This window comes from Balaenoptera physalus, assembly GCF_965194825.1.
Source record: "Balaenoptera physalus genome assembly, chromosome: 6".
Lineage (NCBI taxonomy): Eukaryota > Metazoa > Chordata > Mammalia > Artiodactyla > Balaenopteridae > Balaenoptera > Balaenoptera physalus.
Window position 1 is genome coordinate 78529683 of NC_138885.1, and position 25607 is coordinate 78555289.

A 25607-nucleotide genomic window follows, 5' to 3' on the forward strand; every position below is an offset into this window, starting at 1 on the left:
GGCCATTCTGACCAGTGTGAGGTGATACCTCATTGTATTTTTGATTTGCATTTCCCTAATGATTAGTGACGCTGAGCATCCTTTCATGTGTTTGTTGGCAATCTGTATATCTTCTTTGGAGAAATGTCTATGTAGGTGTTCTGCCCAGTTTTGGATTGGGTTGTTTGTTTTTTTGATATTGAGCTGCATGAGCTGCTTGTAAATTTTGGAGATTAATCCTTTGTCAGTTGCTTCATTTGCAAATATTTTCTCCCATTCTGAGGGTTGTCTTTTCATCTTGTTTCCTTTGCTGTGCAAAAGCTTTTAAGTTTCATTAGGTCCCAATTGTTTACTTTCGTTTTTATTTCCATTTCTGTAGGAGGTGTGTCAAAAAGGATCTTGCTGTGATTTATGTCATAGAGTGTTCTGCCTATGTTTTCCTCTATGAGTTTGATAGTGTCTGGCCTTACATTTAGGTCTTTAATCCACTTTGAGTTCATTTTAGTGTATGGTGTTACGGAGTGTCCTAATTTCATTCTTTTACATGTAGTTGTCCAGTTTTCCCAGCACCACTTATTGAAGAGGCTGTCTTTCCCCCATTGTATATTCTTGCCTCCTTTATCAAAGATAAGGTGAGCATATGTGCATGGGTTTATATCTGGGCTTTCTATCCTGTTCCATTGATCTATATTGCTCTTTTTCTGCCAGTACCATACTGTCTTGATTACTGTAGCTTTGTAGTATAGTCTGACGTCAGGGAGCCTGATTCCTCCAACTCTGTATCTCTTTCTCAAGATTGCTTTGGCTTTTTGGGGTCTTTTATATTTCCATACAAATTGTGAAATTTTTTGTTCTACTTCTGTGAAAAATGCCATTGGTAGTTTGATAGGGACTGCACTGAATCTGTAGATTGATTTGGGTAGTATACGCATTTTCACAATGTTGATTCTTCCAACCCTAGAACATGGTATATCTCTCCATCTGTTTGTACCATCTTTAATTTCTTTCATCAGTGTCTTATAGTTTTCTGCATACAGGTCTTTTGTCTCCTTAGTTAGGTTCATTCCTAGGTACTTTATTCTTTGTGTTGCAATGGTAACTGGGAGTGTTTCCTTAATTTCTTTTTCAGATTTTTCATCATTAGTGTATAGGAATGCAAGAGATATCTGTGCATTAATTTTGTATCCTGCTACTCTACCAAATTCATTGATTAGCTCTAGTAGTTTTCTGGTAACATCTTTAGGATTCAATATGTATATTATCATGTCATCTGCAAACAGTGACACTTTTACTTCTTCTTTTCCAATTTCGATTCCTTTTATTTCTTTTGCTTCTCTGATTGCTGTGGCTAAAACTTCCAAAACTATGTTGAATAATAGTGGTGAGAGTGGACAACCTTGTCTTGTTCCTGATCTGAGAGGAAATGATTTCAGTTTTTCACCATTGAGAATGATGTTGGCTGTCGGTTTCTCAAATATGGCCTTTATTATGTTGAGGTAGGTTCCCTCTATGCCTACTATCTGGAGGGTTTTTATCATAAATGGGTGTTGAATTTTGTCAAAAGGTTTTTCTGCATCTATTGAGACTACCATATGGTTTTTATCATTCATTTTGTTAATATGGTGTATCACATTGATTGATTTGCGTATATTGAAGAATCCTTGTATTCCTGGGATAAACTCCACTTGATCATGGTGTTATGATCCTTTTAATGTGCTGTTGGATTCTGTTTGCTAGTATTTTGTTGAGGATGTTTGCATCTATGTTCATCAGTGCTATTGGCCTGTAGTTTTCTTTTTTTTGACATCTTTGGTTTTGGTATCAGGGTGATGGTGGCCTCATAAAATGAGTTTGGGAGTGTTCCTCCCTCTGCAATATTTTGGAAGAGTTTGAGAAGGATAGGTGTTAGCTCTTCTCTAAATGTTTGATAGAATTTGCCTGTGAAGCCATCTGGTCCTGGGTGTTTGTTTGTTGGAAGACTTTTAATCACAGTTTCAATTTCAGTGCTTGTGATTGGTCTGTTTATACTTTCTATTTCTTCCTGGTTCAGTCTCGGAAGGTTGTGCTTTTCTAAGAATTTGTCCATTTCTTCCAGGTTGTCCATTTTATTGGCATATAGTTGCTTGTAGTAGTCTCTCATGATGCTTTGTATTTCTGCAGTGTCAGTTGTGACTTCTCCTTTTTCATTTCTTGTTCTATTGATTTGAGTCTTCTCCCTTTTTTTTGATGAGTCTGGTTAATGGTTTATCAATTTTGTTTATCTTCTCAAAGAACCAGTTTTTAGTTTTATTGATCTTTGCTATCGTTTCCTTCATTTCTTTTTCTTTTATTTCTGATCTGATCTTTACGATTTCTTTCCTTCTGCTAACTTTGAGGGTTTTTGTTCTTCTTTCTCTAATTGCTTTAGGTGTAAGGTTAGGTTATTTATTTGAGATGTTTTTTATTTCTTGAGGTAGGATTGTATTGCTATAAACTTCCCTCTTAGAACTGCTTTTGCTGCATTCCATATGTTTTGCATCATCATGTTTTCATTGTCATTTGTTTCTAGATATTTTTTGATTTCCTCTTTGATTTCTTCAGTGATCTCTCGGTTATTTAGTAGTGTATAGTTTAGCTTCTGTGTGTTTGTATTTTTTACAGACTGTTTCCTGTAATTGACATCTAGTCTCATAGCATTGTCATCAGAAAATATACTTGATACAATTTCAATTTTCTTAAATTTACCAAGGCTTGATTTGTGACCCAAGATATGATCCATCCTGAAGAATGTTCCATAAGCACTTGAGAAGAAGGTGTATTCTGTTGTTTTTGGGTGGAATGTCCTATAAATATCAATTAAGTCCATCTTGTTTAATGTATCATTTAAAGCTTATGCTTCCTTATTTATTTTCATTTTGGATGATCTGTCCATTGGTGAAAATGGGGTGTTAATATCCCCTACTGTGACTGTGTTACTGTCGATTTCCACTTTTATGGCTGTTAGCATTTGCCTTATGTATTGAGGTGCTCCTATGGTGTGTGCATAAATATTTACAACTGTTATATCTTCTTCTTGGATCGATCCCTTGATCATTATATAGTGTCCTTCTTTGTATCTTGTGATAGTCTTTATTTTAAAGTCTATTTTGTCTGATATGAGAATTGCTACTCCAGCTGTCTTTTGATTTCCATTTGCATGGAATATCTTTTTCCATCCCCTCACTTTCAGTCAGTATGCGTCCCTAGGTCTGAAGTGGGTCTCTTGTAGACAGCGTATGTACGGGTCTTGTTTTTGAATCCATTCAGCCAGTCTGTGTCTTTTAGTTGGAGCATTTAATCCATTTACATTTAAGGTAGTTATAGATATGCACATTCCTATTACCATTTTCTTAATTGCTTTGGGTTTGTTATTGTAACTCTTTTCCTTCTCTTGTGTTTCCCACTTAGAGAAGTTCCTTCAGCATTTGTTGTAAAGCTGGTTTGGTGGTGCTGAATTCTCTTAGCTTTTGCTTGTCTGCAAAGGCTTTAATTTCTCCATCGAATCTGAATGAGATCCTTGCTGGGTAGAGTAATCTTGGCTGTAGGTTTTTCCCTTTCATCACTTTAAATATGTCCTGCCACTGCCTTCTGGCTTGCAGAGTTTCTGCTAAAGGATCTGCTGTTAACCTTATGGGGATTCCCTTGTATGTTATTTGTTGTTTTTCCATTGCTGCTTTTAATATTTTTTCTTTGTATTTAATTTTTGATAGTTTGATTAATATGTGTCTTGGCATGTTTCTCCTTGGATTTATCCTGTATGGGACTCTCTGCGCTTCCTGGACTTGATGGACTATTTCCTTTCCCATGTTAGGGAAGTTTTCAACTATAATCTCTTCAAATATTTTCTCAGTCCCCTTCTTTTTCTCTTCTTCTTCTGGGACCCCTATAATTCGAATGTTGGTGTGTTTAATGTTGTCCCAGAGGTATCTGAGACTGTCCTCAATTCTTTTCATTCTTTTTTCTTTATTCTGCGCTGCGGTAGTTATTTTCACTATTTTATCTTCCAGGTCACTTATCCGTTCTTCTGCCTCAGTTATTCTGCTACTGATTCCTTCTAGAGAATTCTTAATTTCATTTATTGTGTTGTTCATCATTGTTTGTTTGCTCTTTAGTTTTTCTGGTTCCTTGTTAAACCTTTCTTGTATTTTCTCCATTATATTTCCAAGACTTTGGATCATCTTTACTATCATTATTCTGAGTGCTTTTTCAGGTAGACTGCCTATTTCCTCTTCATTTGTTAGGTCTGGTGGGTTTTTACCTTGCTCCTTTACCTGCTGTGTATTTCTCTGTCTTCTCATTTTGCTTAACTTACTGTGTTTGGGGTCTCCTTTTCGCAGGCTGCAGGTTCGTAGTTCCCATTGTTTTTGGTGTCTGCCCCCAGTGGGTAAGGTTGGTTCAGTGGGTTGTGCAGGCTTCCTTGTGGAGGGGACTGGTGCCTGTGTTCTGGTGGATGAGGCTGGATATTGTCTTTCTGGTGGACAGGACCACGTCCGGTGGTGTGTTTTGGGGTGTCTGGGACCTTATTATGATATTAGGCAGCCTCTCTGCTAATGGGTGGGGTTATGTTCCTGTCTTACTATTTGTTTGGCATAGGGTGTCCAGCACTGTAGCTTGCTGGTCATTAAGTGGAGCTAGGTCTTAGCGTTGAGATGGAAAGCTCTGGGAGAGCTTTTGCTGTTTGATATTACATGGGGCCGGGAGGTCTCTGGTGGACCAATGTTCTGAATTCAGCTCTCCCACCTCAGAGGCTCAGGCCTGACACCCGGCCAGAGCACCAAGACCCTGTCAATCACATGGTTTATAGCACAGGGAACTCTTCTCAGGACTCCGTGGTGACCTGCTTGTGTTGCTGGGTCTCCTGCAGAGGAGGGGCGTGGCTGTGGCTCACCGCGGGGACAAGGACACTGAAAGCAGAAGTTCTGGGAAGTACTCCTTGGCATGAGCCCTCCCAGAGTCCGCCATTAGCCCCACCAAAGACCTTCTTTCTTTCTAACAATACAAGAATAGAAAAGTAAGTGATATCAATAGAATAATAATGCATGGCCCTTGCCCTTCAGGAGGTCATAAGCTAATGCAGGAGAAAGACACATAGATAAATGACAATAGAATGCAATAACTGCATCTGGAAATATGAGTGCTGAGGAATCATCTAGCCCAGACTGGGGCTGGAAGCAGTCTGGGGACATCAGGAAAGATGTTGAAGGAAAAATCTCTCCCAGCTCTCAGCATTCCCACCATCAGTCATCTACCATCAGGCAAAGAACAGAGGGCTCATCTCTCAAGGAATACAGAAAATCACCTGAGGAACTCTAATGCTTCTAAGGAAAATATTGGCACCTCAAAGTAGAGCTCTTCTCATTCTAGCATTTGGTGACTACATCTGAAGGCAAAACCTGATGGTCCTCATGCCCCACTCAACTCACATACATAGAGTTCGTGGTCAAAATGCCAACTCAGGGAATAAAACTAATGTGATACCTATACGCAGAGTGCATATATGTGTACACACACACACACACACATGCACGCACACACACAGTAAAAACCTACCTTCTTTCTTTTTAAAATATGAATGGGCAAGGAGTCACTAGTATATGAGGAGAATCAAGAGCATGCAAGACAAAGATGATGCAAAATGAAAACCTAATTCCAAGGGAAGGAGAGAGGGAGGAATAAAGAGAGAGGAGAGAGAGAAAGAGAGAGAATACAGTATAATAATATTCTCAGAGAAGAGTAAGGAAACATTATTTCTGTAAATGAAGAATGGGATACTAAAAAGAGGAAGCAATCATAACAAGAAAAAGTCTGAAGAAAGTAAGAGGATAGTACCTAAAATTTTAAATGATAGAAAGGGGCTAGAAGAAAGGCCAAGGAAATCTCTCAGAACATGAATCAAAAAGTCAAAGAGACAGAAAATATGAGGGAAATTACACAGAGAATTAATCCAGGGAGTTCAACATTCATCTTACAGGAATTCCAAAAACAGAGAGAATGGATGGAATAAAGAAATAATAGAAGATTATTTCCAAGCCCTAAAGAAAAATAAGCCTTTAGACTAAAATAGGCTATAAAAAAGGAACAAATCTTGATACTAGCTCATACAATTTTAGATCATACTAAAAATAAAAAAATATTTTTATAATTTCTACAAAAGAGTCAGAATGAGAATCAAATGGAAACCAGTATCTCACCAAAAATACTGTGTTAAGAAACTAATGGAGACAAAAGCTTCAAAATACAGAGGAAACTTAAAATGCAATGTTTAGTCAATACATCCATCAAGACTGAAAGTATTTTCAGATGTACAAAGGCTCAGTAAGTTAATTTTCCATGCATCTTTTCTTAAAAGTTCCTTAGGAGGCGTGGATATTACAGCAGCATTGAAGGTTGGGTCAGGGATCAACAGAAATAAACCACAGACTCAGACCACCTGTAAGGTTTTCATTTCTGTAGAAAAGGAAACAGAATTCAACAGAAATATCCACACAAAGAAGATGCAGCATATCTTTGTGTGACTTTTTCCTGGACCCTGTATCCCTACAGGGCACACAGCTGCTGGTAAAACTCAAAATTCCTGCTAAGCCACTCTTCTTTTATACCATGATTTCAGTTCCATTTCAGATCTTAACCTCACCACCCATGTACTTCTGTTCAAGGAAGTCTTTAGAAAAACTAAGCTTTCCTAAATTTTAAACCAAACTTAATACTAGAAAGGTATTTTTTTCTCAGAGGCAAGCAGAGTCAGTGCCCAGGTGTTCCTGAAAAATATCGCTGCCTACTACTTTCCAGAGTCTCAGAAAACCAGTCATCTCACCATGTCACAACCAAACCAAACAAAACAAAACAAAACCAGTGAAAGACCAAAGACATAAAATACAGGAAGCAGTGGATCCACTGAAGGAAAGCAGTAAAGGGAAAGTCCTGGGGTAGCACATGTGTGGGGGGCTGGGAGGCACTAGGTCCAGTTTTGAACAGGAGAATACACTGCTGTGGGAGGGAAAGTTCTAGGGAAAGAGCAACTCCATGCACATTTATAGATTTTCTTTTAGCCTTCACTTTTTTAGATTTCATTTTTTTTACTTGTCCAGTTGAGGGTAGGTCTAGTTAAAATTGGAGGAAATGTTTTAGATTAAGAAAACAAGAGTTTGGACTTTGGACTGGCCTTGTTATTATTTCTTTTACTTTGTGCTTCAGATTTAGGCATTATTACCATTTGGGGTGTTTCAGTCAGGTTCTCAATGGTGAAAAGATTTCATACTAAAAATGAGTTAACTCGAGAAGAGTTTACTGAAAAGAGGCTAAATCATCAAAGTGTGATGGGATGCAGGGAACGGCAGGGGATAGCAGGGACCCGGGGCTAGCAGCAGCAGAGCTCAGCCTCAGGAGATGAGGGGAGAAGTTACTGGAACCTGAAAGAAGAGAAATTCATGCAGAACAGGTGACCTGGAAAGGATCAGGAATCTTTGTTTAAGGGATTTGACAAACCCCAGGGAGAATGAATGCCTGAACCTCACTCTTCATCCTTCCCTATTTCCTGCTGGAACTCACCAGGACCGAACCCAGCTGGAAGCCAGAAGGCAGGGAAATCTGAGTGACAGTCATTCTCCACAGGAAACAGCAAGGTGGGGGAGTGGGGACGATCTGGAAAGGAAATGAAGACATCTGGCCCATATACCATCCTAAATTTCCTTATCTTTTGAACAGATATGACGTCCTGTGCTCCTCTTGTCTTAAAATGTTTCATCCTTTCATAATCATATGTAGGATTTTAGTAATTGGGTTTTGAAGTAATCCATTGATTATGGAAATGAAGAAAGGCTCAGGAGACATCTTTGGTATCAAGGTAAACAGCTGTAGCTTCAAGTCACAAGAAACCAAAAAGCTCTGAAGAGTATAGGAAGAGACCATTGAGTGCAAACCCTTCTGAACGTGAAGTAGAGAACTCAGAGGTAAGCTGACTTTATCTTGGAAAAAAAACATAGTTGTCTTCGTAATGGAAGGGTGATGTAACTGGGAGAGAATTATAAAATGTTGCAGTTAGTGAAGAAGCAGGAGTTTGGAGTTCAAGGGTCTCTGGTTATTATTGCTCTCCTTTTGTTTGTATGTTTCGGTCAAAATGAGCTAGGTAAGAGACATCCATAACTCACTTTTTGCAAACATAATCATAACACCACTGGCTCATAAGTGTAACAAACCTGATGCCACATTTTATACATTGCCACAGGAACACAGGACTCACTAGAAATGAATCTGGGGACTTCCCTGGTGGTCCAGTGGTTAAGACTCTGCACTCCCAATGCAGGGGGCCTGGGTTCAATCCCTGGTCAGGGAACTAGATCCCACATGTCGCAACTACAAAAAAAGATCCCACATGCTGCAACTAAAGATCTGGCATGACGCAACTAAAGATCCCTCACGCTGAAACTAAAAAAAGATCCCACGAGCCACAATTAAGACCCGGCGCAGCCAAATAAAATAAATAAATAAATTTTTTTTTTTTAAAAAGAAATGAATCTGGGTGCTAGTAACAAGTTCATTCTAAAATTGCTCTGAAAATACTAATAGCTGTGTATGCAACTGTTTTTCTTAGTTGCTTTAAACATGTGATTAGACTTAATTGATAAGTCATGTAAAGAGAATGCAAGAATAATCATTTATGATTTTCAGAGATTTAAAAATTAAGCAAGATGGCTATCAGTGCCCTGAGAACTTCATATCACACACAGAAACATGAACTTCATTAGGTGAAACAGTTTTATGTCCCGGGATTCTTGTTGCTTTTGTTCTGCCTGACTGTTCACTACCTGCCCCTTGCAATGGAGTAAACTGCTCATTAATTTTGTATATTTCGTTTGTGACATTTTCCATTCTCAAAATCCTTGTGATGAATTACACAACACAATGGAAACAGCTATAGAACAAAACAAAAACACACCACATGTGGTTTGCTAACCAGAATCCTGTCAAACAAAATTGGATACTGCATTGCCATGGTTTCCTTTCAATAGTAAAAAGAAAATGTATGCTCAGAAGCACCATTTCTGTAAATTGCTGAAAAATCTTCATATTAGTGTAGCCTAGAAAATATTTTGGGGGCAAAAAAAAAGCTTCAAGGAAACCAAGTAATACATTCCTTTTTTCTAACACAAAAGAAGAATGTTCTTTATAAGCACATGGGGCAGAAATGATAACAACACGTCCATTTATCTCACTCAGTAATAAATCCCACTTAGGGAGAAGGTATTTTAACAAGTAAGTGTTTTATCCTACCTTGCTAAATAAAAATTTTAAAATATCACACATCACACATAGTGAGTAAGGAAAGAGATAGAGTGCATAGCAAAGAGAAAAGAACAGGACCTGGCCCTTTGAGAGTTAACCTCCCAAAATCAATACATAATGGATGGTATTAACCGTCTCTAGGAGCCTCCTAACAAGAAGGGATGTCGCCTAGGACAAAATTCGAAGACCAAAGCCTACAAATCTAATTATGCCTAATAGGACTTGAAAGACGGTGTTAATTTAATTCGTGGAAGGAAAAATACATAGAAAAAAAAGGAAACAAAGTCATTTGTGACTAAGAGGATTCCACATAAAGTCTTAGAAAACGGATCCAGGAAGTATTTTGCCAGGGCTTATCCAGGATTCTCCAAAGCAGTGACAACCTATATCTGGAGGTCTCTATTTAGAGAGAATCTTGATCATCAGGCGTTGCCACAGCCTGCAGAATGTATACCAAAGCTACTTTCTGATGACCCCTTCAGTTGTCCACATTCCCATACTCAGGGAAGGAAGCATTCTGATAGGCTACAAAGGAAGAAAATATCTCCAATTATGAATTTAAAAACTGGAATTTAGAGATCCATGCCAGTTACTCACCTGTCCCCAACTAGTAGATCAACTTTGAGAGCACTCACAAAACTATTTCTGGGTCCCAACGCTGGAGACCTGACCTCATTGCTGTTTTTTTTAATTTATTTTATTGAAGTATAGTTGATTTACAATGTTGTGTTAATTTCTGCTGTATAGCAAAGTGATTCAGTTATACATATATATACATTCTTTTTCATATTCTTTTCCATTATGGTTTATTACAGGCTATTGAATATAGTTCCCTATGCTATATAGTAGGACCTTGTTTATCCTTGTTAAAAAAGTTTTTCTTTAACCCTTGCACCACATTTACCTCACAAAAACCTTACTTTTTGTTCCTTAAAACACACTTCAATTATTCTTTTTATGATAAAAATAATACAATTCAGTGGCAAAAAACTGAAAAGAACAAAGGAAGATTTTTAAATAATCCAACACATCACTATTGATATTATGGTGTTATTATCTATCCAGTCTTTTTAAATTTTACTTAAATTCTTGCCTTTACATTAAAATACAAAATAAACTGAAAGAAAAAAGGTACATAAAACCTATTACTAGGGTACCATTCCCAGATGTTGTGCATCCACCTTTCTCTACCATAGCTGTAATTACAATCCTAACTTTACTTCCATCCTTACTGTTTTCCAAATTAATACCAATTTTCAACAAAAGTCAGTACTGCAAATTTTTGCCAATCAATGGGTGTGCAATAAATATTCATGTGGCTTTTAAATAATGTTGACTTTAGACAACTGTGAAATTAGTCCACACAAGAAGGCCCTCACTTCTGACACTAGTGGCAAGTCTGAGGGTTCTGGAAACCACCTCGAGTTTGATAAATCTCTAGAAAGACTCAGAACTAACTGAAAGCTGTTACACTCATGATTACGGTTTATTTCAGGGAAACGATACAGATTAAAATCAGCCAAGGGAAGAAGCACATAGGACAGAATCCAGGGAAAAACACTCTCTCCATGGAGTCAGGGCAGCGTTACTTGCCCAGTACTAACTGATTTGTGGCAATAGGCGTGGAATATTATTGCCATCCAAGGAAGCTCACCCAAGCCTTGGTGTCTAGAGGCTTTACTGGAGCTCCATCACATAGGAACGGTAGACTTCCCACAAGCTGATCTCAGGCTCTACCGCTTCAGAGGTCAGGCTTCATGACCAAAAGCCCCACCCTAAATCATACTGTGATCACCTGGCTTAGTCTGTGGTCTTTACTCTAAATCACACTGTTATTAACTGGTTTAGCCAGCTCCCAACCCAAATGACAATGTTAGACTATCCAACACAAGGCCCCTAGGCAAACAAAGACATTTCAATCAGGAATGACATTCCTAGAGCTTAAAGATTAACTCCCAGAAGTGGAGGGCAAAAGTCAGGCCTCCTTGAGGGAAAGGTTAACTCTTTACTACACACCTGATTCTGATTAAAGTTGAGTGTCTTTCACAAATTTATTGACCATTTGATTTTCCATCTCTTTGTAGTATCTCTTTCATATATTTTTAAATTTAGATAAACTGTCTTTTTTTCTTATTGAATTTTAGAAGTCTTTATACATAGTGGATATGACTTCTTAGTTAAATATGTATGGCAAACGTCTCTGGCTTGCCATGCCTTTTTCTTTCTCTTTATGACATATTTTTTAAAACAGAAATTCTGAATATTAATGCAGTTGAATTTATCACATTTTCATTTAAGTTTTCATTCTGTGTCTGAATTAAATCTTTCCCTGTCCCTAAGTTCATGACAATATTCCCTCTGTTCTTTTCTAAAATGTTTATAGTTTTGTTTTTCATATTTAGATTAATAATACACTTGCAACTGGTTTATTTCTATACAATGTGAGCTATGGATCCAATTTTTGCCCATATAGATAACCAATTTTGCCAGAACCATATATTGTAAAAATCTACTACCTGCCTTCATCTGTTACAGATATAACCAAATAAGTCTCTAATTATGTCTGTTTTCAAGCTTTCCATTCTGTCTTATGGGTGTATTTGTCTATTCTTGTGCCAATATCATACCATTTTAATTACAACTGTAGCTTTATAATGAATCTGGATATCTGCTACAGCAAATCCTACCACATTGTTCTTCCAATTCAAGAGAGTTCCTTTGAACTTTTATTTAAACCTTAGAATCAGCTTACCAAATACTATCACCCCCCAAAAAAATATATCAATATTTTGAGTGGATTTTAATTGTTCTCTGGCTCAGGGGGAATGAAATGGATATCAATACAATATTATGTCTCCCTATCCATGGATAATATTTTTACAATCCATTTATTAATATTTTCACTTTTTGTAGATAATTTGTATTAGGTTTTTTAATTTTTCTTCTTAAAAAGAAAAAGCTTTAACGCTTTCTCCTTTTAACCTCACAGATATTGTTATATTGCTTTTTGGAGTTAATGTTTCTTCAGATTTATCCACAGATTTACCATTTTACTTGTTGTTCATATACGTTTGGAAACTCATAATTTCTATCAAGTATCGCTAACTTCTGTCTATATATATAAGCTTCAGAATTTTTATTTTTGAAGGTCTATTGGTAACAAACTCTGTTTTTATATTTGTCTTTATTTTGCTCACATTCTTGAAGGATATTTTTTCTTGGTACATAATTCTAGGTTGGCACGTATTTTCATTCAGCACATAAAAGATATAAAGAAAATACTTGTTTCTTGTGAAAATTTAAAAGCATAGAGAGGAAATTTTTTAAAAGGCCCCATATCAAACTGCCCAGAGATCATTACTATTAACATTTTAGGGTTAATCTACCCAAAGTTTTCAGGCATAGACAGGTAATTCATTTACAAAAGTTAGATCTTAGTTTTTGAAAACTGATTTTTTTTACTTGACAGTATATTGTTATTTTTCTTTGCATGGTGTAATTCTTAAGAGTCTAGGTTTTGGAGTCAGCCACCTAGGTTCAAACCTGACTCAACTACATGCTAATTGTTTAACCTTGGCACTTACTTAGCCTCAGTGCCTGAGTTTCTTCATAGGTAATCCAGCTGAGACTTCTGTTGTCTACTTGCACAACTCAAAGTGTATCATCCTAGCCAAGCTAAAATCACTTTCACACCTTATATGACTTCTCCGCTACCTCAAATACAACTCAGACACAAATACTAAATAAATATTAAAAGTTAACTACATTATTTCCCTAATCTCTCTGATTTGCCCTATCCTTCGGATCAATGCTAAATTCCTATTCATATGTCTAAGCATCTTTATAAACTTTACAAATGCTCATCAGTATTTTCAGTTCTCCTCTCCCTTCCTGACACACAGATTGATAGAGGTGCTGGGAGGGTCTTGAACACATCTAACCAGTTTTTTTTCTAGTAACAGTGGTCCCAATATTTAAAGAGGCCTCTTAGATTCTGCCTTAGTCTTTGCTACTCCTGGCTAAATATCTCTAGCTTCTTCACTTATTTCTCAAGAGAAGTAATTCCCCATTACTTTGCACATTGGTTGTTACCTTATGACCATTTAATTTTGTTTACAACCCTTTTAAAGTATAGCACTGAGCGCTAACTGCAGTACTCTAAGTATTTATAAACTGTGGCTCTGAGGGAGAAACATAAGAAAGTATTTATTAGAAGGATGGTCCAAAATATATAAAAGTAAAACAAATTACAGCAATAAATTTTTATTGTGAGCAAAGATTCCACTGTTGTGGGATAAAGGAAGAAAGCAAAGTTTAACAAAACTCTGTATAGCTTTATAAATAAGGAACAAAAAAATCAAATATAAAGGGAGTGATCAGATATTAATTAGAAGGTCTGCCATGGGGACGGGCATTTTTGGGATGGAGGGGAGTAATACTCCAGAGAGCTAAACTCCACACAATGGAGTTTAGATGATGCTCCAGAGAGCTAAACTCTGCCCAATGAGTGAAACTTAAAAGGAAGTCTATAATAGCTTAATATTTAGACCAAACTTAATTTTAACTGAGGCCTTTCATCAGTGTAAATAGCTGCCTCTGAGGAGATAAAGTAACTGTTAGCTTTATTTTGAAGTCTTTCATAACCTTTCAATAAAAATAAGGCACTCATCTTCTCTGGCTTCCCCTGGGTCTTCATTCACACCTTGATTATTCTATTGTCTCTCTGTGATGGATTGCATAAAATCTGCTCATCTAAGGATAGAAACCTGTGGTGTTTTTAAATCTTGGTATCATCCCTGGTGTCTGACACACTGCTTGACACAAGACAGGCCCTCTGTGACTCTTTGTTGAATGAATGAGTGAATGAATGCTTTAGAAAATATTCATTTATTTGAAAGAAGTCATAAAGCAAATCATCTCCCAGTTTCTTTACAACTCCAAAAAGCCAGGCATCCATAAAGTTATGTTCAGTTTTCAAAGCTACAGAGAGTTTGGAAAGGACTGATGGCAGATGGTCTTTTCAAGAATGTGGAAGTATCAGTAAGTCAATTTTATCTGAAAAAGAATTTAGGCGTATAAAAAAAAAAAGAGCCATGGCCAGTGTCTTTGATATATCAGGATTTACCAGGATTATACATTTGCATGTAAAAAAAAATCGTTGGGGTACAAAATCATGGGCTTCAAAATCATGAAATATTCCTTTCTCTCATGGGTAAGATAATTATGTAAGGGAACAGTATGATTTGAATATATTTACATATAGCCAATATCTTCGATTTTCTCATTTATAAAATATATATATATACATATACGTATAGAGAGTTCTATATACACATAAGTTAAATTCTGTATAGAAATAGATTTGCTTGAGAAAAATTTAATCACACAATATGAATACATAATAAAATTTGAAGAAGTATAAATAATTTCAAACCCACTACATACATATGTTTGCATTTATTTTTTGGAAACAACTCTTCTTACAGATAATTAGCTAAACTTTTCTAGCCAGAGATTCACGGATTGGTTTTTCATACAAAGCCATGGCTATAGAGCCCTTCAAGTCCTGGCCCCCGTGTACCCTTCAGATCTCCTCTTCTACACATTGTTCCTATCTCACTACACTCTATCCACACTGACCTTCTTTTCCTCCCTCAAACATGCCAGGCTTGTGTGTCTCTCTGTACCTCTTGTCTGGAAAGCTTTCAACCCACATCTTTGCTTGGCTGTGCTCTGTTGACAGACAATTCTCCATGGGTTTCTCACAGTTATGTACATTCATGACTATTTTTTCAAGGATACTTATAAACTGTCTCCCTCCAGGGCAAAGAACAGATTTATTTACTGTCCAGTATACTAAAGATAATGCCTCCCCCTGGGGAGTTTGGGCAGGCTGGGTTGCAGTCCATTGTAAAAGACTGAAGTGGTCTAAGCTGTGGTACCTCAGCTGAAATGTAAGCTCACAGCCTGTGTAGCAACCACTGGAGCCCCTCTGCTTCCCCAGCAGGACTCAGGAGTCAAAGAGGACTGACACAAACATGCAATTTATGCTGCTTGTTCTGGTACGAGTAATAAAGTCCTTGTCTCTGACCCATGAGAGTTCCCTTCCTGCACCACGTACTATAAAATTGTGACCTCCCTGAAAAAAACAAGCTACTTGGTGTTCAAGAAAGCTATTTCCAACTCATAACAGGTAATCCATTTATTTGACAACATTCATTGAGCATCTTCATGAATGAGGTATACTATACCAGACTGGTAGAAAACAGTAAATTGGAACACAATCCTAGCCTCAAGGTGAAGAGACAGGCAAGCAAAAAAATTACTAAGCAGTGTGATGCACACATTTATAGAGTTATGAACAAGATAGTGAGGACCACAGAGAAGCAGATTAGGTTAAATTTAAGCAAATCAAAGTGGAGCTAGCTACCCAGGAACGGAAAGTAAGCATTCCAGCAGAGACAGACAGTAGCAAAGAGTTTTGAGAGGGCATGGAGAGTTTGGCAAATGGTGTGACTGAATTAGAGGGTGCTTTAGGTATGGAATTAGAGCTTGATCAGGACTGCACTTTTCTCATGTTGAAGATGATGAATTATGCCATGTCTCTCCCTCAGAAATCTATTATTTGGGAGGGAAAATTTGATTTAGTTTCATAACACTGCTAGAAAATCCTGGAGAAAAAAATAGTGGCATATTTGGATGTTTACACATTAAACTCTCTCAACTCATGAATTTGGCAGAGTTCACATTTTCTTTTGACTATTTATTTATTTATTTTAATTTTGAATTTATTTTACTTATTTTTTTATACAGCAGGTTCTTATTAGTCATCCATTTTATACATATTAGTGTATATATGTCAATCCCAATCTCCCAGTTCATCACACCACCACCCCCAACCCCCACCACTTTCCCCGCTTGGTGTCCATACGTTTGTTCTCTACATCTTTGTCTCATTTTCTGCCCCACAAACTGGTTCATCTGTACCATTTTTCTAGGTTCCACATATATGCGTTAATATACGATATTTGTTTTTCTCTTTCTGACTTACTTCACTCTGTGTGACAGACTCTAGGTCCAACCACATCTCTACAAATGACCCAATTTCGTTCCTTTTTATGGCTGAGTAATATTCCATTGTATATATGTATCACATCTTCTTTATCCATTCGTCTGTCGATGGGCATTTAGGTTGCTTCCATGACCTGGCTATTGTAAATAGTGCTGCAATGAACATTGGGGTGCATGTTTGACTCTTTATTACCTCTTAGGCATTCATTAAACTGTAGTAACTATTGTGGATTGAATCATGTCTCCCCAGAATTCATATGTTGAAAACCTAAACCCCAATGTGACTTTAGAGATAGCTCTTTTAAAGAGGTTATTAAAAGATTGAATGAGGTCATAAGGGTGTGGCACGAATCCAATAGGACTGGTGTCCTTATAAGAAGAGGAAGTGTACATAGAGAAAAGGCAATGTGAGGACACAGCAAGAAGGCAGCGATGTAAGCCAAGGAGAGAGGAAGACTTCAGGAGAAATTAACCTACCAACAACTTGATCTTGGATTTCCAATTTCAGAATTGTGAGAAATTCACTTCTCTTTAAGACATCCAATCTGTGGTATTTTGTTATGACAGCTCTAGCAAACTAACACAGTAACCCATAAAATGAAGACTAAGTTGCTTTTTAAATATAATACAATTTTGGTCAGAGAATGTATATCAGGAAGTGAAAATGGATTTTCATTTATATGAAATTTAATTCAACAGTTATTAAGCACCTGGTTCCAGGAATTATGTTAGAACTTGAAACAACTGCCAATTTTAAAATAATTTATAGTTTACAATACAGCATTTCTGTAACTATCTTCCCACAATTATCTGTAAAGAATTATAGTTTCACATTAAAGATTTTTTTAAATTAAGTCTTAGAGAAGTTAAAGAATGTAGCAAGCTCATTAATTTTGGTATGGAAAAGCCGGACCCAAATTCTGGCCCTCTTTAAAAAAACAACCAATCAAACACAAACTCTTACCACCATTCTCGAGTTCAGTCTACCTCACACTAATTAAGGATTTTGTTTTCAAAGCAAAGAGCTAGATTTTAGTCAAATTTCAGGCTCTAGTCCAAATGTTTATAAGACCAAGCATGTAATATAAATAAGTGGAATACTCAATGGTGAAAAGCTGAAAACTTTTCCTCTAAAATCAGAAACAAGACAAGGATGCCCATTCCTGCCACTTTTATTCAACATAGTACTGGAAGTCCTAGCCACAGCAATCAGACAAGAAAAAGAAATAAAAGGCATCCAAAAAGATGTAGAACAGTCACTATTTGCAGATGACATACTATATATAGAAAAATCTTAAAGTCTCCACCAAAAGAACTATTAGAATAAATGAATTCAGTAAAGTCGTAGGATACAAGATTAATATACAGAGATCTCCTGCTTTTCTACACACTAATAATGAACTATCAGAAAGACAATTCAAGAAGACAAGCCTAGGGGCTTCCCTGGTGGTGCAGTGGTTAAGAGTCTGCCTGCCAGTGCAGGGGACATGGGTTCGTGCCCTGGACTGGGAAGATCCCACATGCCACGGAGCAACTAAGCCCGTGAGCCACAACTACTGAGCCTGCGCGTCTGGAGCCTGTGCTCCACAACGGGAGAGGCCGTGACAGTGAGAGACCCGTGCACCGCGATGAAGAGTGGCCCCCGCTCGCCGCAACTGGAGAAAGCCCTCACACAGAAACGAAGACCCAACACAGCCAAAAATAAATAAATAAATACATACATACATAAATAAATAAAAAAGAAGACAAGCCTATTTACAACTGCATCAAAAAGAATAAAACATCTAGGAATAAATTTAATTAAGAAAGTGAAAGACCTATACTCTGAAAACTATAAGACATTGATAAAGAAAACTAAAGACAATACAAATAAATGGAAAGATATCCCATGTTCATGGATTGAAAAAATTAATATTTTTAAATATCCACACTACCCAAAGCAATCTACAGATTCAATGCAATCCTAACCAAAATACTCATGACATTTTCCACAGAACTACAACAAATAATTCTCAAATTTATATGGAACCACAAAATACCCCAAATAGCCAGAGCAATCTTGAGAAAAAAGAACAAAGCTGGAGGTATAACCCTTCCAGACTTCAAACTATACTACAAAGTTATAGTAATCAAAACAGTATGATACTGGCACAAAAACAGACACAAAGATCAATGGAACAAATAGACAGCCCAGAAATAAACCCACACACCTATGGCCAATTAATCTATGACAAAGGAAGCAAGAATTTACAATGGAGAAAAGACAGTCTCTTCCATAAGTGGTGCTGGGAAAACTAGGCAGCTACACGTAAAAGAATGAAATTAAGAACATTTTTTCTCACCAAATACAAAAATAAGCCCCAAATGGATTAAAGACCTAAATGTAAGACCAGGAACCATAAAACCCACAGAAGAAAACCTAGGCAGAACACTCTTTTACATAAAGCAATATTTTGGTGGGTCTGTCTCCTAAGGCAAAGGAAACAAAAGCATAATTAAATGAAGGAGACCTAATTAAACTTAAAATCTTTTGTACAGCAAAGGAAACCATTGACAAAACAAAAAAAAATCCTAGTGAATGGGAGAAGATATTTGCAAATAATATGACCACTAAGGGGTTAATATCCAATATATATAAACAGCCCACACAACTTAATATCAAAAAACAAACAATCCAATTTAAAAGTGGGCAGAAGACCTGAATAGACATTTTTCCAAAGAAGATATACAGATGACCAAAAGGTACATGGAAATATGTTCAACATCACTAATCATCAAAGAAATGCAAATCAAAACCATAATAAGATATCATTTCACACCTGTCAGAATGGCTATCATCAAAAAGTCTACAAATAACAAATATTGGTGAGCATGTAGGGAAAAGGCTGATGGGATTGTAAGTTTGTGCAACCACTATGGAAAACAGTATGGAGGTTCCTCAAAAAACTAAAACAGAACTACCATATGATCCAGCAATTCCACTCCTGGGTATATACCCAAAAGAACCAAAAACATTAATTTGAAAAGATATATGTACCTCAATGCTCACAGCAGCATTATTTACAATAGCCAGGAAATAGAAGCAACCTAAATGTCATCCATCAACAGATGAATGGAAAAAGAAGATGTGGTATATATATAATGAAATTACTCAGCCACAAAAAAGAAAGAAATTTTGCCATTTGCAACAACATGGATGGACCTATAGGGTATTATGCTTAGTGAAATGTCAGACAGAGAAAGACAAATACTGTACATTATCACTTATACGTGGAATCTAAAAAATAAAACAAACAAATATAACAAACCAGAAACCGACTCAGATGTAGAGAACAAACTACTGGTTACAAGTGAGGAGAGGGAAGGGGAGAGGAGCAAGATAGGGGCAGGGGAGTAAGAGGCACAAACTACAATGTACAAAATAAATAAGCTGCAAAGATATGTTGTACAGCACAGGGAATGTAGCCAATACCTTATAGTAACTTTAAATGAAGTATAATCTATAAAAATTTTGAATCACTATGTTGTACACTGGACACAAATATAATACTGTAAATCAACTATACTTCAATTTTTTAAAATGCATGGAAAAGTCTAGATGTAACATAACAGGAGGTGATGTAATCTGTGGTTGAATTGGAGGCTACATGCACAGTCAGAATGCCTTCTTTACAAACTGGGTTTTAAACATTATGCCAGGGCTTCCCTGCTGGCACAGTGGTTGAGAATCTACCTGCTAATGCAGGGGACACGGGTTCGAGCCCTGGTCTGGGAAGATCCCACATGCCGTGGAGCAACTGGGCCCATGAGCCACAATTACTGAGCCTGCGCATCTGGAGCCTGTGCTCCGCAACAAGAGAGGCCGCGATAGTGAGAGGCCTGTGCACCGCGATGAAGAGTGGCCCCCGCTTGCCGCAACTAGAGAAAGCCCTCGCACAGAAACGAAGACCCAACACAGCCAAAAATAATAATAATAAATATAAAAATAAATAAATAAAAGATTACTATTTAAAAAAAAAAATTGTGCCAGCAAACAAATCATAACCCGAAGGTAAATTCAGGCCTCAAGATGACAATTTGTGCATCTTCCAATAGGGTTAAAGTCAAAGATCATTTTCTTGCTATTCTGTTTTATAATGACAAAGCTAAACTTTTATAAATTTATTCTATTTTGTGAAATAGGCAAACAGAACATATGTTTTATTTATTTGTTTCCGTGATTTTATTTATTGTTTGCTTAATACACTCTTGCACTTCTCTGCATGTGAGAAATCACAAGGTTTTCAGATAACTAATCTAAAATCTGGAAAGAAACCTAGATTTATTGCCATGCACTCTAGTCTTCTCCTGTAATAAAATATTATTTCCTCCTAAAAACATCATGACAGATATTTTTGAGGAAAAGTTCAACTATATCCCAATTTCAAAAAATTTCTTGTGTGATATTTATTTGCTGTCCACTGGCCTTGACCCATCTCTATTCCCCCCCAACTTATTAGAGTTTATCAGTGTTTTAGCACTGTTTTACATTTGCACTTATATTTACATTTTCTTTATGAAATAGACTGTTAAAAATGAAATGAAGAGCAAAGCAAAAGAATAAGTTTACTAACAAAATTTTAGAGGATTTTAAACCTTAAACCTAATTTAATTCTTTAAAACATGTTACAAAATTTGATCAAAATATGTGGAGGTAAGTTAAACTAGGCAAATTCTGAAATAACCTTAATCACTCATTCATTCAAAAAATATTTTAGTGCCTTGTGGAAGCACACTAGCCCTGGAAGTAAATGTAAAATAAACATGATTCTTACCCTTAAATATCTGGTCTATCAATTATTACGTATCAGTTGGTAAATGCTAGGAAGGTACTGGAAACAGACAGGAGGGGTATGTAAATTATAATGGGAGGTCAAAGAAAGCCTACCAGAAGCGATATATGAACTGAGCTTTGAAGAATGAACAGACATTAGCTAGTTAACAAGGAAAAGACATTCCAGGTAGAGAAAATAGCATATTAGAACGGGAGAAAAATGTGAAGTGGCATTATACATTCAGGGATTCCTTAGGACTCAGTATGTCTGGGGGAGAATGTATGCGACAATAAATAACTGAAGGTAATGTTACAGACATGCACAGGAATCACATCATCAAAGACTATGTCTGAACTTTATCTTGGAAGCAATGGGACTCTTTGGAGGTTCTAATCATGCTGTGATTTCTTTTCATCAAATTTCATCAGATTTTAGAAGCTTCTCTGTGAAGTAGGGTAGAGGCTAGGTTAGACTCAGTTCTGACAGTGCAGAGAGATGCCAACTACCAAGCCGGTTAAGAGCTTGGACACTGATGCATGTACTGATGCAACATGAAATCCTGCGTTTGCCACTTACTTGACAAACTTACTTGTGTGATCTTGGACCAAGTACATAACTTCTTTGAGGCTCAGCTTTTTTATTTTGGACAACAGAAATAGTAATAGTACCTACACCATAAGGTTATCATGAAACTTAAAGGAAATAATACATGTAAAGTTTTCCAAATACAGTTCTTGTTCACTAAATATCATTGTTATTATGAGAGCATTATTAATAATGTGAGCAGCAGGAAGGCAGTGGCAGTGGGAATGGAACGAGATTAAGAATGTAGAATCAAAATGGCTTGGTGACCCTCTGGATTTGGTTGAATGGGGTTCAGGATTACCATCAGTGTTCTCTCTTGGGTAGTTGGTACAGCTCCACATCATTCACCAAGACAGGGAATACAAAGAGATGAGCAAGTTTAGAAGGAGAATAATAAGTTCAGTTTGGGATATGAGAAATTTGAGACACCAGAGGGATGATCATATGTAGATATTCAGAAAGCAGCTGAGTGGAGGTCTGCTGTTCTAGATTGCAGACATAAATATAGAACTCAGCATCAAGTAGCAAGTCACTAGGAGCATGAGTATTCCAAATGAGGCCACACAGGAAGAGTACATGGATTCAAAGGAGCATAATGCCAGGGGCAGAGGCCACAAGAATACAGACACTTAAAAGGATGATTTTTGTAAAAGATACAAAGAATACTAAAAAGGAATTATGAGGCAAGTATTATTTTAAAAAACAGTTACACAAAAGCTGAGGGGGAAGAGAGTTTCAATGAATTAGTAGTAAAATTTGCCAGCTGTCACAGAATGATCTGGTAAGAAAAGGATGAACACAAATGCACTGCCTTTGGCAGTGTGGAGGTGACTGATGATCTCCTTAGTGGGAAATAAATTGCTTTACAATATCCATTCTCACATTTGCTCCTCTATAAATTGAAAATTAAAAGTCCTATCTTACAAGTATTTTCCAAGGATCAGAATTTAACAATATATAAATCTGAACTCCTGCGAGACAGTTATTATACAAACAAAATAAATAAATGTATATTTACATCATTTAACAGCATTATTTATTTACTTCTAATTCACAGCCACCTTCCCAAAGGCATTATAAAAATGCCCCCATATTTTTCAAGGTGCAATTAAGCTTTAGCTTAGAGGTAGTTCTTTTAAAATTAGGAATGAGAGAAGCTTATATTTAGTCCATAAATCAAGATCACTGGTAATGAAAATCATTTAAATGCACTAATTTGACTCAACACAAAAAAGGTACCTTAACACAATACCATATTTTAAGCACAGTCTGTGAAGAATTGTGGGAAATTGACTATTGATGACTTCATGTGTGGAACTGGAAAATCTCCCACTGTATCACCAGGAAACACATGCAGATTGATTTCCATTATCCCACTATTCAGCATGCACAAAAAGGATACACAGAAAATAACAAGAGTAAGATTTCAATTACAAACAAGATTTTTAAGCTTTTCTCTGTATCCTACCCACATACATATACCTCTTTTAAATATTCCTCATGACTAAGTAGGAAGTATGTATAAGGCACTTCTACTACACACCAAAGTATAATGTTGGCCTTAAGAAAAAGTACTTGTGTGACCGTTTGAGTTGTGAACTGAATTATTGTTCTTTTCATGGAACAAATAGTACCAACAGTTATTCTGACTTCAGTATCTGGCAGACATCTTCTCAAAAGTGAACCAAGTAAACCTTCACTTCAAGAAAAACAACAGTATCAGGACTTCCCTGGTGGTCCAGGGGTTAACAATCCACGCTCCCAATGCAGGGGACTGGGTTCAATTCCTGGTCAGGAAACTAGATCACACATGCTGCAACGAAGAACCTGCACGTAGCAACAAAGATCCCGCATGCTGCAACTGAGACCAGGTGCAGCCAAGAAAAACAACAGTATTTGTTATCAATAATAAAATACAGGATTTCAAGCGAAAGTTAGATTCCTAATAATCTGACAAGATTAGTAGTGATAGTAATAAATCAATTTTGGACATCTTATAAGTAATAGATCAACATTTGGGAGACCCACATTTTTCGGGTCTCCGTGTCCCAGTATTTTGCAAGTGATCAATAAATTCTGTCACAAAATCATGCGCTGGGCAAAAGACCAATTCTAACTGCAAGATAAATCAATGAATTTTAATAAAATAAAATACAAAATGTTCTTTAGTATGGTTTCATATTTCACAAAACAACTGATCTTTAAGAAACTACATTGTCAAGTTTTGGTACAGTATTAAAAGTAATATCAAAAATTATCTGAAAATACTATGCAAATACACCACCCTTTTGCAACTACATATCTGTGTGGAACCAGACTTTCTTCAGATGCTTCAACTAAACTGATACATGGCAACATATTGAATGCAAAATGAAATCAAAGAATCCAGCTGTCTTTTATTAAGCCAAATATTAAATAAATTTGCAAAAATATAAAACAATGCTACTCTCAATAATTTTTATTTGTCTGTTTTGAAAATATAGTTACTTTTTGTTAAAATGCTAACATATAATTTATTTTTAAATGAACTAATAATTTTTTAAATTCCCATTTAAATTTCTATTATGGTAATAAGTACATATAAATAAAATAGAAACCACATAAACAAAAACTTTTTGGAGCCTTGAATATTTTTTAGAATGTAAAGCAATTGTGAGACCAAAGATGTGAGAACCACTGCTATAAATAAATTTAAGAGCCAGGTTAGAACTTGAAAAAAGATATTTGTAATATCTAAAACTGACAAGAATTTACTGTTTAGAACAAACAAAGAATGCCTATAAATTGGCATTAACAGAAAACCCAACTAGAAAAAGTAGGCTAAATATACAAACTGGAAACTCACAGAAGGAAGGATTCAAAAAGTTAAGCAGACTCTGAAAAGATAGTAACTAGGTATCAAAAAATGCAAATTAAAATGACAAAAGACATATTATACCCAACAAATGCAAAAAATTCAGTGGGAATCTTATGCTTATTTAGACATTTTTTTTTTAAGAAATGTAGTGGAATGTATTGAAGTTAAGCAATTTATTCACTGCAATTCCCAGATGCACAGAGAAACCTTCACACAGATCCATTAAAGTGAGGAGTCGAGCAGTGACTCCCACTCTTATGCTAACTCTTCAAGTGCAGTGGTTAAAATTCCACCTTCACATGCCTGCTGTGCCACATGCAAAATGTCTCCTCCTGGGCAATTCCCCTCTATTTCCTCATTTGTAAAAATAATAATCACAGTATCTACCTCAGGTGCTTATGTTAAGATTAAGCCAAATAATTTGTACTAAGTACTTAGTGCAAGGTATGGTGCACTGAAAGTATCAATAGGAAATCCCAATTAATGTTCTAACTCCAATAAACAAAATGTAAATATTTGAAAGTAAGAAACAAGGTGGTCATTATTTGTATTTGAAACATAAATGAAAAACAACTAGGGTAAATTAAAAAACTGATACGTACTCAACACACAAAAACTGATAGCTGCCTTCTATTCCATGAATAATACGCAATTAGAAAGGATCATGGGAAAAGCATTCCATGGCTAACCTCAATCAAAACTAAAGAATAACTAGGAAACCTGATTAGAATTGTATAAGATCTACATAAATCAATCTATAAAACTTTACTTATGGTCAAAAAAGAAGGCCTCAATAAATAAAGCAGTATATTTATTGAATGGGAAAACTTTTAATTGTGAAGCTGTCAATTACTGTAACTGAATTTATCAATTCAATGTAATCTAATCAAAATTTCATCTTTCTTTTAGGTGAACATATGGTTGCCTGATATAAGAATATATATCCTTCCATTCTTCTGAAAATGAATCAAGTCAATTCCAAAATTTATGAAAAGAATATT